The 20,176-nt window shown below is 38.2% G+C and overlaps 1 protein-coding gene across 8 annotated transcripts in view; it reads left to right on the forward strand.

The window, feature by feature from the left end:
• The window catches only part of FARS2 (phenylalanyl-tRNA synthetase 2, mitochondrial), a 608,095-nt gene that overhangs the window by 173,944 nt on the left and 413,975 nt on the right, over nucleotides 1–20,176 (forward strand). Inside the window, exon 1 of one of the 8 annotated variants that reach the window (XM_077770050.1) lies at nucleotides 8,161–8,338. The exons of the other annotated variants lie outside the window; for them this stretch is intronic. The gene's annotated coding sequence lies outside the window, so the exon portion shown is untranslated. Of the gene's footprint in view, nucleotides 1–8,160; nucleotides 8,339–20,176 lie in introns of those variants that run through there. 8 annotated transcript variants of the gene reach the window in all.

Consider the following 20,176-nt stretch of genomic DNA (forward strand, 5'->3'; position numbering starts at 1 on the left):
AGGGAGAGAGAGAGAATCCCAAGCAGGCTCTGTGCTGGCAGCCTCAGTGTGGGGCTCAATCCCATGAACCACAAGGTCATGACCGGAGCTGAAATCAAGTCAGATAGATGCTCAACCAACTGAGCTACCAAGTGCCCCTCTTTTGCCAGTTTCATTGTTGCTTTGTTCTTATTTTTCAAAAAATTCCTAGCTTCTGTCACTTGTTTAATTTTTCAAATGAACTTAGGTGGTGTTTCAAGTCCCCTTAACTCTCCCCTCATACCCCAAAGAAATTTCCATTAGGAATTACATTTAAGTAGTTGGGATAGAGCTGGCATTTTATACTATTCAATCTTCCCATTCAACATATATCTCTTTCTATTTATTCTGATCTTCTTTCATGGATCTTTGTAAATTTTTGTAATTTGCTTCATGTAGGCTTTTTTATACGCAGTAGTTCCCCCCTATTTCTGGGGAATTTGCTCTAAGACCCACAGCAGGCACCTGAAACCACAAACTGTATTGAAACCTATGTATCCTATGTTTTTTCCTATATTTACATACTTATGATAAAGTTTTTAATTTAGACACAGAGAAAGATTAACAATAACTAATAATAAAATAGGACAGTTATTTTTTTTTTTTACAACAGTATACTGTAATAAAAGTTATGTGAATGTGGTGTCTGTCTGGGAATTTCCTCCTGTCCTGTACTCACTCTTTTTGTGGTGACGTGAGGTGATAAAATGCCTATGTGAAGAGATGAAGCGAGGTGAACAAAGGATGCTTGTGGTACCATGTTAGGCTACGACTGCCCTTCTGACGGTACGTCTCCTGGGCCATGGTCGACTGAGGGTAACTGGAACCATGGAAAGTGAAACTGTAAGGGGTTGGGGGACTACTTAGTTATTATAAAAGACTTTGTTTTCATTATAACTTTATTTCTTGTTGGTTATTGCTGGGATTGAAAAATACTGTTGTTTGTTTTAGGAATTTTAAATTTCTTTCCTTGAGCACCCTGTTATATTTTCTAACAGTTGGTCAATTCACTTGAGCTTTCTAGACAGACAGTTATGTGTGGCAAATAATACTTTGGTTTCTTCCTTCCAGAAGTTATGTTCCATTACCTTCCATTACAATGGCTAAAGTCCTAAAATTAAAAACAAATGATTGGTTGTAAAGTATTTACTCTTTTATAAATGATTTTATAACTTACCTAGAGATTGTAGGTTGCTTTCCACCAAGAAGAAAGGTTTTGGGGAAATTGTCACATTTCCTTGGTAATCAATCAATGAAATCTTTTCACATTTTCAGGAGAACAATTATAATTTTATTTTGTTTTTTTAAAGTTTATTCATTTATTTTGAGGGAGAGAAAGAGGGCTGGGGAGGGGGAGAGAGAGAGGGAGAGAGAGAATCCCAAGGAGGCTTTGCCTTGTCAGCGTGGAGCCTGATGCCAGGCTCAAACTTACAAACCATGTGGTCATGACCTGAGCTGATGCAGGCACCTCAATAATTATAATTTTAGAGAAAAGTTGTTAAAATAATTGCTTCAAAAATTTATTTAAAGCAGACTTTTAAATAAATTGTTATATATTTTTATTCTTTTTATGTGTCTGGGTGAGAACTTGATGATACTGGGAAAGAAAAATTCAGAGTTTGAAAATAATATACCTCATTGGTTCCAAAGGAAAATCTAACTTTTATGGATAATTGTTTTCATGGATATTGATTATATAGAAAAAATAAAAGTTTCAATGTTTTCTTTAGAGACTCAGCAGAATTAGCTTTCTTTTTTTTTTTAATGTATGCAGATAACTTTTTTACTAATTAACTTGTTTTCATGGTATGCTGTTTTCTATATCATGAATTGTCTCTATTCCTGGAAGCTAAAGCTATTTGCCAGATTTGCTTTGATGTGTTTACATTCGACCTTGTGTACCTTTATGTGCCTTCTTTCTTTTCTCGTCATTTGTCTTTTGCATAGCTTGTCACTTGTCCTAAGTTTCTGCATAGAATCCACACAGAACTGGCAGGAGCTGTTCCCTGGTTGCTTCTGCAGCAGTGACTTGCTTTTCTGGTGTTCAAGATGCTGCACTCCCTTACACAGGTCCTAAACCTGTCCACGTGGCGGGAATTCTCAGAAGGTCACCTCTTTGAGGGGGCTTTCTCTGATCATTTCTGCCAATGGTTCCTGGAGCCCCAGGGCACTGTCTGGTAATCTTTATGGAATTTAACACTCTAGCCTGCTTTCTGTGTATAGAGTGCCACAGTGTTTCATGGCTAGATCACATTTCCCAGAAACCCCCAGTGATTGGCACTGCCCGTTTGTTGAATGAATGAGTGGGAGCTGCCTGTATTTGGGTGCTCAGTGCTCTGGAACATACTTCTCATAAATTTCCTACATATTTCCCAGATTTACTAGCCTTTTCTATATATTCTGTTTTTCTCAAAAATACTTTCTTAAGAATGATCATGGCAAATGCTTGTTTACTGTTCTTTCCTGAATATATATATTTTCTCAAACATACTATTTGAACAATGTTAATGGCACATATGTTATAATACATAAATTCTTTTTTGGGCTTCATATGTTGCTATTATAAAAATGAGTGGAAACTAAAGTTTTTTTTAAACTTTATTTATTTTGAGAGAGAGAGAGCTCAGTGAGTAGGGTAGGATCAGAGAGAGAGAAAGGAAGAGAGAGAATCCCAAGCATGGTCCACACTGTCGGCATAGAGTCTGATGCAGGGCTTGAACTCACGAACTGTGAGCTGAAATCAAGAGTCAGATGCTCAGCCGACTGAACCACCCAGACATCCTTTTTCTCCCCCTACGTTTAATCATCACAATAACCGAAGGTCAATGTTGAATCAGCTTTGCTATTTACTGATGAGGCCTCACTCTGCGATAAATTATCTTGCCCTTGTAGAACTAATCAGTCACCTATGAGATGTCTTTTCATATGACCTAGCTTCTATCAGATGCCCTGGAAAAAGGTTTCGTTCAATGTGGGATGGTGGCATGTATCCCACAAGTATGACTGCATAACCTAGAAATACTCCAAACTCATTGGTTATATTTTATTAGATCAAAGAACAAATACTAAGGTCTGCTTTGGGTAAAAGGTTAATCCTACCAGCATTGTGGGTGTGTTTTTTAATTATTTTTTTATTCCTAAAGCCACAGGAATGCTGTAGGATAATATGCTTCACAGGAATTCTCACTTTTCTCCTCTGATCCCCATAATTTTATTTTTAAGTAATCTCTATTCTCAACATGGGGCTTGAACTTACAACCTCCAAATCAAGAGTCACATGCTTCACTGATGGAGCCCGCCAGGTACCCCTCATCCTCAGGGATTCTTATGATAATGAATCCATTTAATTTTAAGCTATTTTCCTTGAAAATCAAAGTCAGGAATTTGGTGTTTTATAAAATCATATTCCGTGTACATTTCTTAATATTAGAAATTACCAGGGAAGCAACAGTACCGTATCCTTAACAGAAAGATGGTAGTGGGTCTCAGGAATGGCTGTGTGAAACCTCCGTTGTCGTGGGCATTGGGATCATTGCCCGGAAGCTGCGTGTAGCTTCAGGTCAGGGCTGTGCCATCTTGTGTCCTTCCTGTCTGGAGGTTGTCAAGGGTGTGGATTAATTTAATGCTGGTAGAGGAAGAGTTACCTGTGTGGGAGTTACCTGTGTTACCTGTGAGGAGGAAAAGAGGAGAAAAATAGAGGGAGAAATGCTTTTTTGGAGTGAATTTCCTGTGGGCATGTTGTTCCAATTTTGTTTACCTGCTCTCTGGCCATACATATAGATTGCATGTCCTCTGATTGTATGCCCTGGGAGAGAAGTTTTGAGTGAAGCTGTGAGACTTTTCCAGGGAGACAGGGGTGGAGTTTGGCTCTCTGCCAGCGTGGTGTTCCCATAACCTATGGGATTGTGATGGTATCACTTTATTTTTCATTCTTGCCTTGAGTATCTTCTATACTCACATCCAGAAATTCATTTTTATATTTTGGTGGACTTTATTTCTGTCTTCAAACATGTAACCTTTGTCCAGAATGATATTTTAGGTACTCCAAAGTAAAAGAATTATTTGAACAAAGGCAAACTAAATATTTAGAAAATTCTAGAAATACATCAGGGAAGCTTTCCCCTGTTTTTAGCATCACATCACATCTGGCAAAATTCTCTGTGCTGATACTTTGTCTCTTTTTTTAATCAGTGCTCATAGCATTTGTGATGCAGTTGTTTTCTTAGACCACTAAGAATACAATAGAGAAGTAAAATGAAAGGGTCCTAATTCTTTTTTAATTTTCGTTTGGAATTTGATTTTTACCATCATATACTATTTGATTGAAATAATTGTGCCCCTTTTTCACTGCCTTATTTTTTAGGATATCAAATCCTGTGAATTGGTGTTAAAGTAGCTTTTTGTCAGATAACCAGGAATTTCACTTGTATTGGGAAGCTTGTTATGTGTAGCTTTTATTATTCAAAGCATACAAATGAATGAGAAACCATTTGTTCAACAGTGTGTATTGAATATATACCTTCTCGGTACATAGTATTTAACACAAACTTAGTGGCTTAAGTCAGCACCCATTTATTGTCTCAGTTTCTGTAGGTGAGAAAGTCTAGCCACAGCTCAGGTAGGTTTTTTCTTCATGGTCTTTCCAGGCTGAAATTAATGTGCTAGTTGAGCTACATTCTCATCTGGAACTTGGAGTCTTCATCCAAACTGATAATGGTTTCTGGCAGAACTCACAGTATGGTGGCCCTTAGCTTCTAGAGGCCTCTGACAGTAGCTCCCTGCCACCTAGTTCCCTCCATAGATAATTCACATTGTAGCTCTTTGATTTTTTTAAAGCCAGTAGGAAAATTTTAATGCTTCCTGTCTCTGTGCCTATGTAAGACCTAAGCCCTTTTTGAAAGGTCTCCCTTGATTGGGCTGAACCCACTTAGGATAGTCACCCCTTTGATGAACTGAAAGTCATCTCATCTGATTAGGGACCATAACTGTGTCTGGAAAACCCTTTCACCTTTGCCATGTAAACATAACAGTGTCATGGAACTGATAGCCTTCATATATGCAAGTTCTGCTTATAATCAAGGGGAGTGGATTATATAAGGATGTGGGTCATTGGGGGTCATCTTATGTTGGGCAGAGATTTTGAAGCTGAGGATATGGTAAGTTGTTAAGATCACTCAACTGTGTGAAAAGTAGGCTGTAGAGGAGTAAGGATGGAAACAGGAAACAAGTGTAAGATTTCAAGTGAGAGCTATTGGTGGCTTAGACTGGGGTAGTAACAGTGAAGATAAGTAAAAATAAAAGTTGGAATCAACATACATTCAAAAGGTAGAGCTAACAAAATTTGCTTATGGATTCAATGTGGAGCATCAGAAACAGAAATCATGGATGACTCCAGAGTTCTGACTTGATCCACTGAGAGGATGAAGTGAAGAAGAGCAAGTTAGAGGAGGGAGTGCAAAATCAAAAGTGTAGCGTTGGTTGTAATAGGTCGGAAATGGCTATTAAACATCCAGGTAGAGATGCTGCGTAGGCAGTAGGTTAGTTGGTTTGGAGTTTAGGGGAAGAGGTTTTAGCTAGAGAAGTTTCAGTTTAGGGATGACATTTAAAATTGTGAGATGGATCACATCACCTAGGGAGTGAGTATAGTGCAAGAGGTGTGGCTTGAGGACTGATCCCTGGGCTCCTCAGTGTTTCCAGATGGGTGAGGAAGAGGAATAAGCCCATGACTGGTAAGGAAGAGCTAGTGAGAGAGAGAGAGAGAGAGAGAGAACGCCAAGTGGTGAGGTGACACCTAAGATAAGAATGTTTCAAGAAAAGAAGGGAGCAACGTTGTCAAATACTGCTGATTGTTCAAGAGAGATGCATGCTCAGCACCTGCTGTTGGGGTTACTGACGTGGGGGTCACTGATGACCTAGACAGCAGCAGTTGTGGGGATGGAATGAGTGCCTCCTTGGGCTGAGTCTAGAGCATGGAGCAGAGAAATTATAGGACATTGGCATATAACACTTTGGAGGTGTTTTTTGGTGAAAGAGTAGAGTGGAGGTTAATGAGATAGTAGCTGGAGAGGAAGATGGGGTCAAGAGAGGGACTTTTTTTTTTTTAAATTTTAGAGTGAGAGTGCATGTGCACGAGTGGGAGATGGGCAGAGGGAGGGAGAGAGAGAAAATTAAGCATGCTGAACGTGGAGCCCGATAGAGTGTAGAATCCGACATGGGGCTTGATCCCATGACCCTGGGATCATGACCTGAGCCAAAAATCAAGAGTCAGACCTTCAACTGACTGAGCCACCCAGGTACCCCAAGAGGGACTTTTTAAAAGATAAAAAATACAGAAATTTGAAGAACTATGTGAATAAGGCCTAAAATAAGGCCTAGAGAAGTCCAGCTTCTAGGCACTGAATTTTTTTCCTTTTACTTTCTACTATTAGTCTTGTTATGACTCTATGATATGACTGTTTTTATTTTATTTATTTGGCTAAATCATTACACATGAATGGAAATCTAGATAGTCATTCTTTGGCTGTCTTGCTATCCTTGTAATCCTGAGTGCCTTTTCCTGTAGGAACAATTTCATCTTCCTACTTCTTTGCCTTCTGTCTTGCAGCTAGGAGCTTATTTATTTATTTATTTATTTGATTTTTAAGGCTTATTTATTTTGACAGAGAGAGTGGGAGAGGGGCAGAGAGAGAGAGAGAGAGAGAGAGAGAGAATATGAGTGAATGATTTCCAGGCAGGCTGTGCACTGTCAGCACAGAGAGCCCAATGAGAGGCTCAAACTCACGAACAATGAGATCATGACCTGAGTCAATCGACTAAGCCACCCAGGTGCCCCACAGCTAGGACCTTATAAGCAAGGCTGAGAGTTGCAGTGGGTTTTGTGGTTTGATTATGATCCAGTACTAATTTCCTTGGATGTACTTTATTTGAAAAAAATAACTGAAGGTAAATTCGAATTGCCTTTGACTACGTTTTTTCATGGATTAAGAATAAAGTGGAAGAATATCCAGTTGGTGAGTCCTTCATTTATCTCTGTCCTACAGGTCTTGGAATTCTCTGCCAATAACCATGAACAATTAATAGTTTGTGAGTAGCCAGAGTAGATGTCACAAAGCCAGTGCAGTCTAGTTGTAGGAGAAGCCTAGCAAAATAAATGTAAAAGGCATACTGTTCAGGAGACTGGGTTCCAGTCTTTTCTCTGCCATTATGGGCTGCCATCCACTTTACTTCGTAATGTATTCCTCAAAAAGTTTTTAAAACTTTAATGTACAGAAGTTGAACATGTAGTTTTATGTCCCCAGAGAAGTAAAAGATAAATGTGTTTTTATGCCAACTGTTATTACAATGCACATGTATTTCTAGAACATTAAACTTACGTTAAATTGGAATATTGACAGTTTTACAAACTGTGATTTTGTAGCTCAGATTTTGCTTCTGTCAGTAATAGTACTCTCTATAATCTGTGAAATAAACTGTTAATACTGATAGAAGTAAGGACTAAGCAGTGGTAGTTTTGTAAGGAGTAGAGCAGAAACCTGTGATGTAGACTTTAATGCTATCTTGTCCTTTTTTCTTTTAAAACATTTTCTTTTTAATGTTTATTAAGAGGGAGAGTGCCAGAGTGCCAGAGAGAAAGAGAGACACAGAATCAGAACAGACACAGAAAGACCAGGGTTTCCCAACCTCTGCAGTATTGACATTTTGGAACTGATAATTCTTTGTTGTGGAAGCTGTCCTGTGCTTTGTGGGATGTTTAGCAGCATCCTTGGCTTTTACCCACTAGATGCCAGTAGCCCTTCCTCCTGTGCTGTGATAAACAAAAGTTTAAGGGACCAAGAGGGTCAAAATCCACCCCCTCAGCAGTTAAGAAATCACTGACTTAGACATAATACATGCAAAACTTTTCTTTTATGAATCCCAAAGTTAATTTATAGACCTCTTCCTAGACATAGTTTGGCCTCAGGTTTGGCTTCTCTTTAAACTTATCTCTAATGAGGTATATGTAAGCCAATTTTTTATTACTATTTCTTTCTCATAGTAAGAGACAAAATCTTTACAGCTAAATACTTCTGATACTCAGTTGTGGCTTATTAATAAACTTCATTTTCTTTTCTTTTTTTTTTTTTTTTAATGTCTGTTTTTGAGAGAGAAAGAGAGACAGAGCATGAATGGGGCAGAGACAGAGAGAGAGATACACACAGAATCTGATGCAGGCTCCAGGCTCTGAGCTGTCAGCACAGAGACCAACGCGGGGGTCAAACTCACGAACCTTGAGATCATGACCTGAGCTGAAGTCAGACGCTCAATCGACTGAGCCACCCAGGTACCCCAATGTGCTTTTTTTTTTTTTATNNNNTGGTTACCTGGATTTTGTAGTAAGGTGTATACCAGGCGAACAGACATTTGAACTCCCCTGCTCTGTATTTGAATTACTGGAATGTTCTTCCGATGCTAATTTTAATTTAAGATTTTTGTCATTAAAAAAATTTTTTTAATGTTTTTTATTTATTTCTGAGAGAGAGAGAGAGAGAGAGAGAGACAGCGTGAGCAGGGAAGGGTCAGAGAGAGAGGGAGATACAGAATCCAAAACAGGCTCCAGGCTCTGAGCTATCTGTCAGCACAGACTCCGACGCGGGGCTCGAACCCACGAATCGTGAGATCATGACCTGAGGTGAAGTCGGACGCTCAACCGACTGAGCCACCCAGGCATCCCATATTTTTGTCATCTTTTGAAAAGTTTTTATCACTTCCCTTCATCACTTGGACTCTCTTTAGACATTTTGGTCTTGATATTGGGGCTCTCTGTACTTTGCTCCCTGTTAACCTTTGTATGCTGAATGGAATAGTTTATGTCCTTTAACCGACCTGTGGATGGCAAGCCTTCACTTTTATAACCTTAATTATGTCTGTCTTTGTTTCACTTCTGTTGTTAGTATCAGCACTTGTAGTTTTCCATTTCCACTCATTTTCAGAAAATAAGTAAGTAAATGGGACATGATCTTTCAATAATTGCACAAGTAAACTTGCTTGGCAAAGTGGAACTACTGTGATGAAGTAATGGGACGTGTGTGTCCATCAGCTAATACGTGGCTCAAGAGACATGGTTTGAATGTCTCCTTTCAGCATGTGAAAGTGCCAGTTGCATGCATGTCATGCTGTAAAGTTTTGTGCCTGCAAATAACATTGCAACCTTTGTTGAGTGTCTCCTGGGGCCTTTGTCTCTTCTGCAGGATGACCAAGTTAGTCTTTAAGGTCTTTAAAATTCTTTCCAATGTGGTTAATGTAATTCTACTTAAACGAATACAGATCCTTACACAGAAACTGCGTATTCTTATTTAGATATAATTTGAACAGCTTTATTTTATTCATCTTTTTTTTTCAGCCCTGTACAGAGAAGAAAGTAAGAATCACTGTGATTTATTTTTTACCTTTCTCTTAAATAATTGAAGGCAGTTTACAAGCAGAATATAAATTTATGATATGGTATAAAAATAAAGAGGACCACATAGGGAAGTGGAGAGAAAAGTGGAAAAGAAGAAGCACAGAGAAGCTGGGTGCTAGGAACTGTGATGTGCAGGGCTGTCGGCAGGCTCTGACAGGGTAGGGGTGAGCTGGGCTACCCAGTATCGTCTGAGGACCCTGCGGGGGGTATCTGGGGGCTGGGAGGGACTTTGTCTCTTCAGTCATGGAACCCGCAGACTCTCCATCCTGCCCTCTTAAGACTGTGGCATCAGTTTTACCCCTTCAGGGTTTCCAAATTTAAAGTAACCTCCCCAGTCTCTTTAAAAGGAGGGAAATCATTTATTAGCTCTCAAACTAAAGTGTTGCAGTGGTCTGTGTGTATGATAGCTAATAATGAGCATTGCCCCGTTCTGAAGTGCCCCTGCCTTCTTTGCTGTCAGTGAGAGCCGGCTCTGCCCTTCATGCCTCCTTTTCAGACAGAGCTCTCGCTGGTTCTTTCTGGGTATGTGGTCACCAAAATGGATCTCTGCCTAGATTTCAGCTCACCAAACATCACAAAGCCACTGTGTTGTTTTCATGTGCTGACTTCGAGGTAGGCGGCCTCCAGGTCTGAATCGTGATTCAGAAAGTCCACTGTGGCTGCTTCCTGTGGAGAGACTGGCTGTGGCTGTGGTGAGGGCCTCGTTCCCTGTGGGGAGCATTTGCTCCCAGTGCCATCCCTGCACAGGAGAAGGGATGTGGAGATGATGTAATAAGCGGCATAGGAGAATCCCAGGGATCGGGAACAGATCCAGCTACCTTGAAGGGGGTACATAGCAAATCTCCTTATTGTGTGCAGGGCAGCCACGGGCCTTCTCCTTATGTCTTGTGCAACCTGTGGTGTCCTGATATACTCTGCCTCCCTCTTCTGCTCCACCAAAAGGCCATATATTGACAGTTGAGCTGGTGGTTTAGGGGAGGAGGCAGCACATTAGAGGAGTGAGTGGTCATGGAGGCAGTGCATCTTCTGGAAACCCCTATCTGGGTTAGAAGATATATTGCACCAGATGATAAATTCTGCTCAATGCCCTGGGAGCAATGTGATGGGAGTGAGGGGTCTTGATGTGGATAACTGAAGTTTTTCTATCATCCAACTCAGTGGAAAAACTGTGGACTTTGCGGTTATACTTGGGCTTCTGGTTCTTCCCCAGTACCCCATTTTGTGTGCGTAACCAGAGCATCATTTTCCTTTTCGACAAAATAATATCAATCTTGGATTATGATGATGTCTATGTAAGATAATACATGTGCAGTGCCCAGTTAGTGACTCAAGAGAGAATCATAATGCCATTGTTACTATCCTTCTGCTCTCCTACCAGACCTTTGACTACAGGGGTTAGTAAAAAGATAAGTAGCTTTGAGGGATGGCCTTCTTTGATTCTGCTATGAAGGTGAAAAATCTTAAAGGCAAGCTGTTATTTTGATGTTTGAAAAATATCAGAAAGACCCAGGGCTGCATGGATTATAAAATTGGTAGCTTACCAGGGAATGTTTGACATGGGTATCAGCTCACCCTCAAGTAAATTAAATTGAGAGGCCTCTTGACTATACCAAAAGATAACTCCAGGGCTCCATTAAATAGCAGTTTACCCACACCTTCTCAGACACACATGTGTAAAAGAGGTCCACACACTGTTTGTGCAGAACAGGTAATAGAGATTTAGAGAGGAGAGTAATTTTAGCTTAGTGTTCAAATTTTGTGTTTGAGAATAGCAGACAATTAAATGCTGTAAAGTGGCACAGAAAAGTGGCTTGAACTTTAAGAACGTTTCTTTTCCTCCATTCTCCCACTTCACCTGGAGATATTCACATTTATATTAATTATCTCCATAGCTCATATTAGGTTATACAATAGAATCTGAATTTCAGATAAATGTCAAAATCAGAAAATAGGCCTATAATCTTTCACAGGCTGCTCTGAAGAAAATGGACTTTCTGTTTTTGAAGCATTTTGTCTTATGAAGCACAGACCTTATTTTTCAAATACCTTGGCACCAATATAACTAGGGAATCTCATTAAAGACTCCTCTGGGGTGCTGGGGATCGCCACAGGAGGCGGTGTTACAGAAGAGCGAACAGAGGGGACTGGCGATACTTCATGAGCCTGGACCTGGTTCACCTCACACTCGGGGAGGGACCTGTTGGAAGTCTCTTTTCCTAGCTGGACCCAGGTTTCCCATCTGGAAAGTCAAGATAGTAAGCCAGTGATCTTCAGTGTCCTTTAAGTATTCCATTTCTATGAGGGTATGTATGAGGCACCACTTTGCATATTTTACACAGCCATTCCTGGAAAAGACAGGTGTTTTGTCACTCACAGAGGCCTGTGGTACTTGTGTGGTTGAAAGTTGTCATCAATTCCAGCAGTGATTTCGTGTGTGTGTGTGTGTGTGTGTGTGTGTGTGTGTATTTCTTTGCATCATTGGAGCCCTTCAAGCCATTTGCATGAAATGCTACGTTATAAAGTATATGCAAGTAGAGCTGCTGTAGTGTCATTAGGGCCAGAGTCCTTCCTGTCTAATATTTACCCCCTGAGCCACTTCCATAGAGCCTTAGGGTTTGAAAACTAGACATTACAGGGGGAGATCCATACTCTTTTCCTTTTTTTTTTTTTTTTTTTTTTATNTCCTTCTCTGCCTGACTTACTCTTGAGCGTACTATTGTGTGCTTGATCTAATTCCAAATTTACTTTTTCCCATTTTTTTATTATTGAAAATTTCAAGCATACAGTACAATTTCAAAAAAGTTTTACACTGAACCTCTGTAAAGCCATCCCTGGATTCTTTTAGTTCATACATTAGTGTGCTCATTTTACCACATATCCATCTGTCTATCCCTCTGTCCATCCACCAATACAATCCATCTTTTTTTTAAAATAAGTTTCAAAGTAAGTTCCAGACTTTCTCCAAATGCATATTAAAATATATTCTGTTTTTGAAGGTAAAATTTAGATGCAATGAAATGCACAGATTGAGTTCTGACAAATATATATATGTGTGTAATTCAAACCCCCTATCAAGGTATAAAACATTACTTAAGTTATATATCCCAAGAAGTCTCCTCATGCCCCCTTTGAACGTTAATTTCTTCTCCTACCCTCCAAAGGAAGGCACTATTTAATTCTTTTTCAACCCTAGTTTAGTTTAATCATATAGTATGTACTCTTTTGTGACTCGTTTCCTTCACTCAATATAACTGTTTTTTAAATTCATCCGTGTTATTGTGCCTTTAGTAATTTGTGTGTATGTATGTAATGGTATTTCATTGTATGATAGCATTATTGTTTATCCATTGTATTGATGAACATCTGGGCTTTTCCTGTTTTGGGGTTGTTATGAATAAAGTTACAATGAATGTTCTTGTGCAAGTCTTTTTGTAGACATTTTTCTCTTCGTTAAATATGTAGGATTAGAAATATCTAGGAATAATAGTTTATTGTCAAGTTGGTTTCCATGTAACACCTGATCTTAGCAGGAAGGTTTTTAACTTTTCACTCTTGAGTATGATGTTGGTTGTGTGCTTGTCATATATGGCTTTTATTGAAGTATATTCCTTTTGTATTCATTTATTGAGCATTTTGATCATGAAAGGATGTTGAATTCTGTCAAATGCTTTTATTGCATCTATTTAAGTGACCATATGATTTTTCTTTCATTCTATTAATATGGTGTATCCTATTTTACTGATTTGTGTATTTTGCTTGCTTGGGAGTGTTCCCTCCTCTTTAATTTTATAAAAGAGCTTGAAAAGAAAAAAAAAGAAATATCTAGGAATAGATCATAGGAAAGGTGTATGTTTAGTTTTATAAAGCATTGCTCTGAAGAGGTTATATCATTTTACACTGTCCCTAACAAGTATATGTGAGTTTTGTTTGCCTCACATCTTCTCCAACGTTTCATGTTGTCAGTCTTTTAAATTTTATTCTACTGGTATAACAATAACTGATAATAGTGCCGATAAATAATAGTTGTATATCACTTGGTTTTATTTGCATTTTCTTGCTGACTATTGATGTCAGACACTTTTATATGTGCTTATCAGATGTTTGTATATTTTCTTTGAAATGTGTTGAAGCATTTCATTTGTTTTTAACTGGATTGTTTGTCTTTACTATTGAATTATAGGAATTCTTTATATATTATAGCTTCCATATTCATGCTTTGCAAATATTTTCTCCCAGTCCTTGGCTTCCCTACTGAGTTTCTTGCAGATGTCTTTTGAAGAACAGAGAATTCTAATTTTCAGTTCTATCAATACTTTCTTTTAAATACTTTTTTCATGATTATTGCTTTCTATTTTCTAAGAGACCTTTGTCTACTCCAAGTTATGCAAATATTTGCATATATTGTCTTATAAAACCTTCACATTTAGGTCATTAGATGTTATGTTTAGGTCTTTGATGTATCTTGAGTTAATTTATGTATATGCTCCAAGGTGGCAGCTCTGCCTTTAGGCCACTCCCCAACAGTATCTCTGGCTTCTGTTACTCTGTCTGACTGGTCATTTTTCTAATGTATATATACTTGCGGCTGTGTACTTGAGCATTATATTCTTCACTCTCTTCTACATGTATTTATTGAATGTTTATAGCTTGCTAGGTATAAGGTTTAGGATTGGGTATGCATTGTCGAACAAAATGTAAATAATCCACTGTGGAGCTGGTAGTCTAGTAAGTGTAACTACACATTAAGTAAACAAACACAAATGCATTTATATTTATGTCTGGTAAAGTCTTATTTATCCTTTAAAATTCACCTTAATTGAGAATTTGAAAACCAGTCATAATCAACCGTATCAGCAGACTAAAGAAAGTCATGTGTTCGTATCAACTGATATAGAAAAACATTTGACAAAATCTATTACTCATTCAAGATAAAAACTCTCAGCAGACTAGGAATAGAGGGGAACTTTCTCAGCTTGGTCAAGGGCATCTATAAAATTCTCCAGTTAATATCATATTTAATGCTAATACACTGAATGCTTTCTCTCTAAGTTTGGGAGCAATACAAGGTGTCTTAACAGTCTATTCAACACTGTATTGGAAATATTAGCTACTGCAGTTAAGGTAAGAACAAGAAATCAAAGGCATTCAAATTGGAAAAGAAATAAAACTATTCCTATTTACAGATGATCTGATTGTCTGTACAGAATGTACCAAAGAATCTATCAAAACCTAACCAAACCAAACCCATAGGAAAAAAAATACCCTCCTAAAACTAATAAATGAATTCTGTAAGGTCACAGGATGTAATACCAACAAATAAAATCCATTACATTCTATATACTAGCAACGAACATGTGGAAATCAAAATTACAAGCACAAAATGAATTACAGTCACTCTTCAGAAAATGAAATACTTAGGGATACATTTAATGAAACCTGTCTTGGATCTATATGCTGAAGATTATAAAATACTGATGAAAGAAGTCAAAGACCTAGATAAATGCAGAGAGATACTGTGCTCACAGATCAGGAGACTCAACTCAGTGAAGATGTCAGTTCTCCATAAGTTGTTCAATGCAATTACTATGAAAACCTCAGCAAAATTTTGTTTTGTTTTCACTTAAAGGTGGCATTGATGAAGCAGTAAATATTAATTCTACTAAATTTTAATCTTTAAACACTTGTCTTTTTAGAAACATATAAAATTTTAAATTTAAACAGATTTACAGAAAAATTGGGAAGGTAAAGCGAAGAATTTTCATGTACCCAATACCAGTTGTAACATCTTACATTGGTCTGGTACATTTGTTCCAATTAATGAACCAATATTGATGCATTATTAACTAAAGTCCATACTTTATTCAGATTTTCTTATTTTTTACATAATGTCCTTTTCCTCTTCTGGAATATAATGCCACATTATATGAGTCATCTTTGTCTTGAGCTGGACAGTTTGTTAGACTTTCTTTGATTTTGATGACCTTTACAGTTTCAAGGAGTATCTGTGGGATATTTTAGACTGTCCTTCAGTTGGGATTTGTGTGCTGTTTTTCTCATGATTAGACTAGGGTGATGTGTTTTTCGGAGAGAACAACTACAGCGGTAACTGCCGTTTTCATCATATCCTATCGTGGATTCATATGATCAAGTGTAATTAATCACTGTTAATGTTGACCTTGGTCACTTGTCTGAGGTGGTGTTTGTTAGGCTTCTCCTCTATGAGGTGAAACCCCATCCCCTCTCTACTGTACTCTTTGGAACCAGCAAGATTTTTTATACACCAGCTTCTTCTAAAATTTATGGGCAAAAGCACAAGTCCTAGACTAGTTAAAAATCATCCTGAAAAAGAATGAAGTCAGTGGAATCACACTACTTATTATTAAAACATACTATAGCTAAGGTAAAGTAAAGCTTATGGTATTGATAGAGGGGTAGACCGAGTATAGAATATCTAGAAAAAAGCAATTTAATGGAAGAAGGATAACCTTAAAAAAAATGGTGCTGGAGCACTTGGACATCCATTGGCAAAACAATAAACCATGGCTTAACCCTCACACCTTGTTAACTCAGAATGTGTCATGAACTTAAATGTAAAATGCAAGACTATAAATCTTTTAGAAAAAACCATAGGAGAATCTTGGGGTTCTATAAAAGCCCGAGACTTGATAAGCCAAACCATGATCCATAAGAAAAATATTGATGAATTGGATCTCATATAACTTGGAATTCTACTCTGCTAAAGATCCTGTTAAGAGGATGGAAAGATAAGTTATAAGACTAGAAGAAAATATTTGCAAACTACATATTTGATAAAGGACCAGCACCCAACATATATAGAACTTTCAAAATTTAACAGTAAAACAAAGAAGCAAAATTTGCAATTAGAAAATGGACAAAATCGTGAATAGACATTTTACCAAAGAAGATCTACAGATGGCAAATAAGCACACAAAAAGATGTTCACTGTCATTACCCATTAGGGAAATGTAAATTTATCACTACATACCTATCAGAATGGCTAAAAGTAGTGGCAATCCCAAATGCTTGGTGAGGATGTAGGAAGTAAAAGATACATCAACTCTGGAAAACAGTTTGGCAGTTTCTTATAAAACTAAACACACATCTCCCATGTGACCCAGCAGTTGCACTCTTGGGCATTTATCCCAGAGATATGAAAACATATGTTCACATCAAAATCTGTATATGAATGTTCATAGCAGCTATTTTTTTTGTAATAGCCAAAACATAGTAACAATCCAGATATCCGTCAAAAGGTGAATCATTTAAGTGTAATAAACTGGTATAAAGCAAAAAGTCTCTGTTTTTTTTTTCCTTCCTGCTTGTTTCCTCATCCTCTTCGCCTGTCTTATTTACCTTTACAGAGAACTCTTCCGACACGGTCACTGAACATTGAGAGATTTTTCACCACGTAGTAAGTAGTTTTCAGACATCAGCTAGGTGTCCCACTATTTAATTCAGTTCTAACAGTGTCTGCCCAGAGATAAAATCAGATCCCACGGGTTAAGGGCTCAGTCCCACAATGCACACATACACGCTTATAAACCTCAGATGCCCATTGTAAGTTATAACCTGAGCTTCTAAGCAACTGCTCAGAAATTAGAGATTCCCTTTGCCCCCTCATCAGTTTCCATTAATTTCCTGGAGTGGCTCACAGAACTCAGGAAAACATTTATGTTTGCCAGTTTCTTAAAGGATATGGTAAAGATACAGATGAATAGCTAGATGAGGAGATACATAGAGTGAGGTCTGGTGGGGGCTCCTGAGTATGGGAGCTTCTGTCTCTGTGGAGTTGGGGTATACCACCCTCCTAGTGTGGATGTACTTGGAGGATGGGAGGTAGGGCTTGATATTCCAAGCTTCTGCTCAAGGCTTGGTTTTCTGGTGACCATCCTCCATCCTTGAGCCCACCTAGAGTTGCTTCATTAAAACAAAAGTTGCCTCCAGTTCTCTTACCATGTAGGAATTTACAAGGGTTTGAAAAGCCCTGTGTCAGGGATGGGGTCAAAGACCAAATACTAGAACAAGAGATGGTCCTACTGTTCTTATTGCTTAGGAATTTGTAACAGCTTTAGCAGCTCTTTGCCAGAAGGCAGGGGTAGAGACCCAATATGTTTATTTATATATATTTTCTGTGATTTCACACATGGGTACTAGTCAATAAAATGGAAGAGAGTCTTGATACAACAGCCTGGATGGCTCCAAAGAATTAAGCCAAATGAAAGTAGGCAATCCTAAGGCAACCCATATTGTATGCTGCCATTTATATAATATTCGTGAAATTCTAAAAGAATGGAAGTGGAACACAGACTTATTGCTTACCATGGATGATGGACATAGTGGGGAAGATAGGTGAGCCTGGCTGTGAAAGGGCAGCTTGAGGGCTCGTTTTGGTGTTCAAAATGTTCTGTGTTTTGACTGTTATCGGTGTCTGCATCCTGGTTGTGATTTTGGTACCATAGTTTTGCCAGATGTTATTGGGGGAAATTGGGCCATGGGTTCTTTCTGTGTTACTTATCATAACTGCGTGTATGTAAATCAAGAATTATCTCAAGATTAAAAGTTTAATTTAAAAAGCCATCTTAAAAACAAATTCTTTTGGACAGCTGGATTGTCTTCTAGACTTTTATATCTTTGACAGTCCTTTAACTCATTTGGTAAGTTCCTTCTTTTTGCCAAATTCACTGTTTAGGTTCTGATAAAACAAAGAGTGAAGACAAGTGTGGATGTAAATATTTGCGATCCATAAGCATCTAAGTGGAGGGATACTGCCCAGGGAGGGGATTGTAGCTTCAGGGAGCATCAGTGCTATATTTATTTCACTCTGTTGTATTGGATTTCAGACTGTAGTTTGAGGAAAAGGCTCTCATTTATTCATCTTTATATTCCTAGTACTTGCCTTTGTAGCTGGGATATTTGAGACACTAATGCAAATGTGCTGGAAGCTTTATTTGACTGCATGAATGTGATGGGGTTCAGGATATGCTCACCCCAAAATAAGGCACCTTGGCGTATTGAAGATCTTAAGCTGAAGGAATTTAAAAAAATGACAGAAGCAAGAAGGTCACTCTGCTTCTCCCCACCATCTTCTTTGAAGGCAGGAAATAAATCTCCCATATGAAAGGCACTCTCCCTGTACTAGGAGGAAAGAATGCATTATCATCACCAGAGATGGGAATTTGGGGCTGAGAAATCTGTGCAAACAAACCTTGTTAGGCTAACCCCTACCTTCTTAGTTGCTTTATCATTTACTGCCCTCACCTTTCACAAATTGATTGTTTCTTTGTCTACAAGATATAAAAGCTTCCTGTTCTTTGGGCCCTCATTCTCTTGTGAAGGCTCCCATGTACATGTGAACATTTATGAAATTTGCATGTTTTTCTCCTGTTAAATCTGTCTTTGTCGGTTTAATTTTCAAACCCTGTCATAAAACTCTAAGAAGATCGAGGAAAACTTTTTTCTTTCTCTACAAATGCTTTTAGTTTTTATGAGGGCAATAAGCTTTATGACCAAACAAAAGAACTGGATAGGGAGATGTGGAGATGTGAAATTAATTTGTTTTAGATTGTGGGAACATACCTTTTCACAGTATGATGAACAGCTACTGGTTGGTGGACTTGAAATTTAGCAAACCCATAAAAATCTGCATCTCCAGAAAACACATTTCTGATATATACTTTTTTTTTTTTTAATGTTTATTTATTTCTAGGAGACAGAGAGAGAGAGACAGCATGAGCAGGGGAGGGTCAGAGAGAGGGAGTCACAGACTGAAACAGGCTCCAGACTCTGAGCTGGCAGTCAGCACAGAGCCCCACGCGGGGCTCGAACCCACGAACCGTAAGATCATGACCTAAGCGAAAGTCGGACGGTTAACCAACTAAGCCACCCAGGCACCCCTTCTGATATATACTTTGTAATAGCTCATGGAGGATTTTCAAGAGTACTTTGACAGAATATTGACAGATATGGACTGATCCTCCACAAGAAACCACATTAGGAAAGTTCAGTGCATAAAAGCAGGGTGGGGGAAATCAGGTGCAGTTAATTTCTTTATATGTTCATATGGTAGGTTTTCTAGGATAAGACATACACACATATGAAAAAATATAGTATCATTTATATGTACAGTTTTTTAGCTGCATTATCTATTTCATGATCCTTGACCAGTGTCAAGAAATATTTTCAATTAATGTTTTCTCTCACATCATCTGATCTGTTAAAAGATAATCTGATGCACATTAAGCGTTTTAAGAGTTTGAGCAAATACTGATTTGAATTGAGCGGTGCCAAACCAAAAATGGATAGGAGCACTCCATGGACAGGAGCATGGGGTGAGAAAAGGTGGAAGTGAAGTAAAGAAATTATTGATTGGCAATAGCTTAAAATTTAGTTGGCTGTTTGTGATCATTTGTCCTTAAGTTTTGATTTTGTAACCTTGAGACATTTGCAGGCTTAGATTTTGTTTTGCTTAGGTAGGCCGCCATAGCATTTAGAGTAACCTCCATCTAATGACCTCTTTTCAAAATTAATTTTAACAGTACCAGCACTTTATTTCACCAGCCCCTTAAGGTTGGACACTTAAGCTTTTTCCAAATGTGAATACTCAGTTTCTTGTATTCAGTCATTTAGAAGCAGTACACCTCTGCAATAGCCATAAAAAGACAAGGACATTATGTCTAACAGACTAAATCTCTGGCAATA

Source organism: Crocuta crocuta, unplaced genomic scaffold, assembly GCF_008692635.1.
Source record: "Crocuta crocuta isolate KB4526 unplaced genomic scaffold, BGI_CrCroc_1.0 scaffold24, whole genome shotgun sequence".
Taxonomy (NCBI): domain Eukaryota; kingdom Metazoa; phylum Chordata; class Mammalia; order Carnivora; family Hyaenidae; genus Crocuta; species Crocuta crocuta.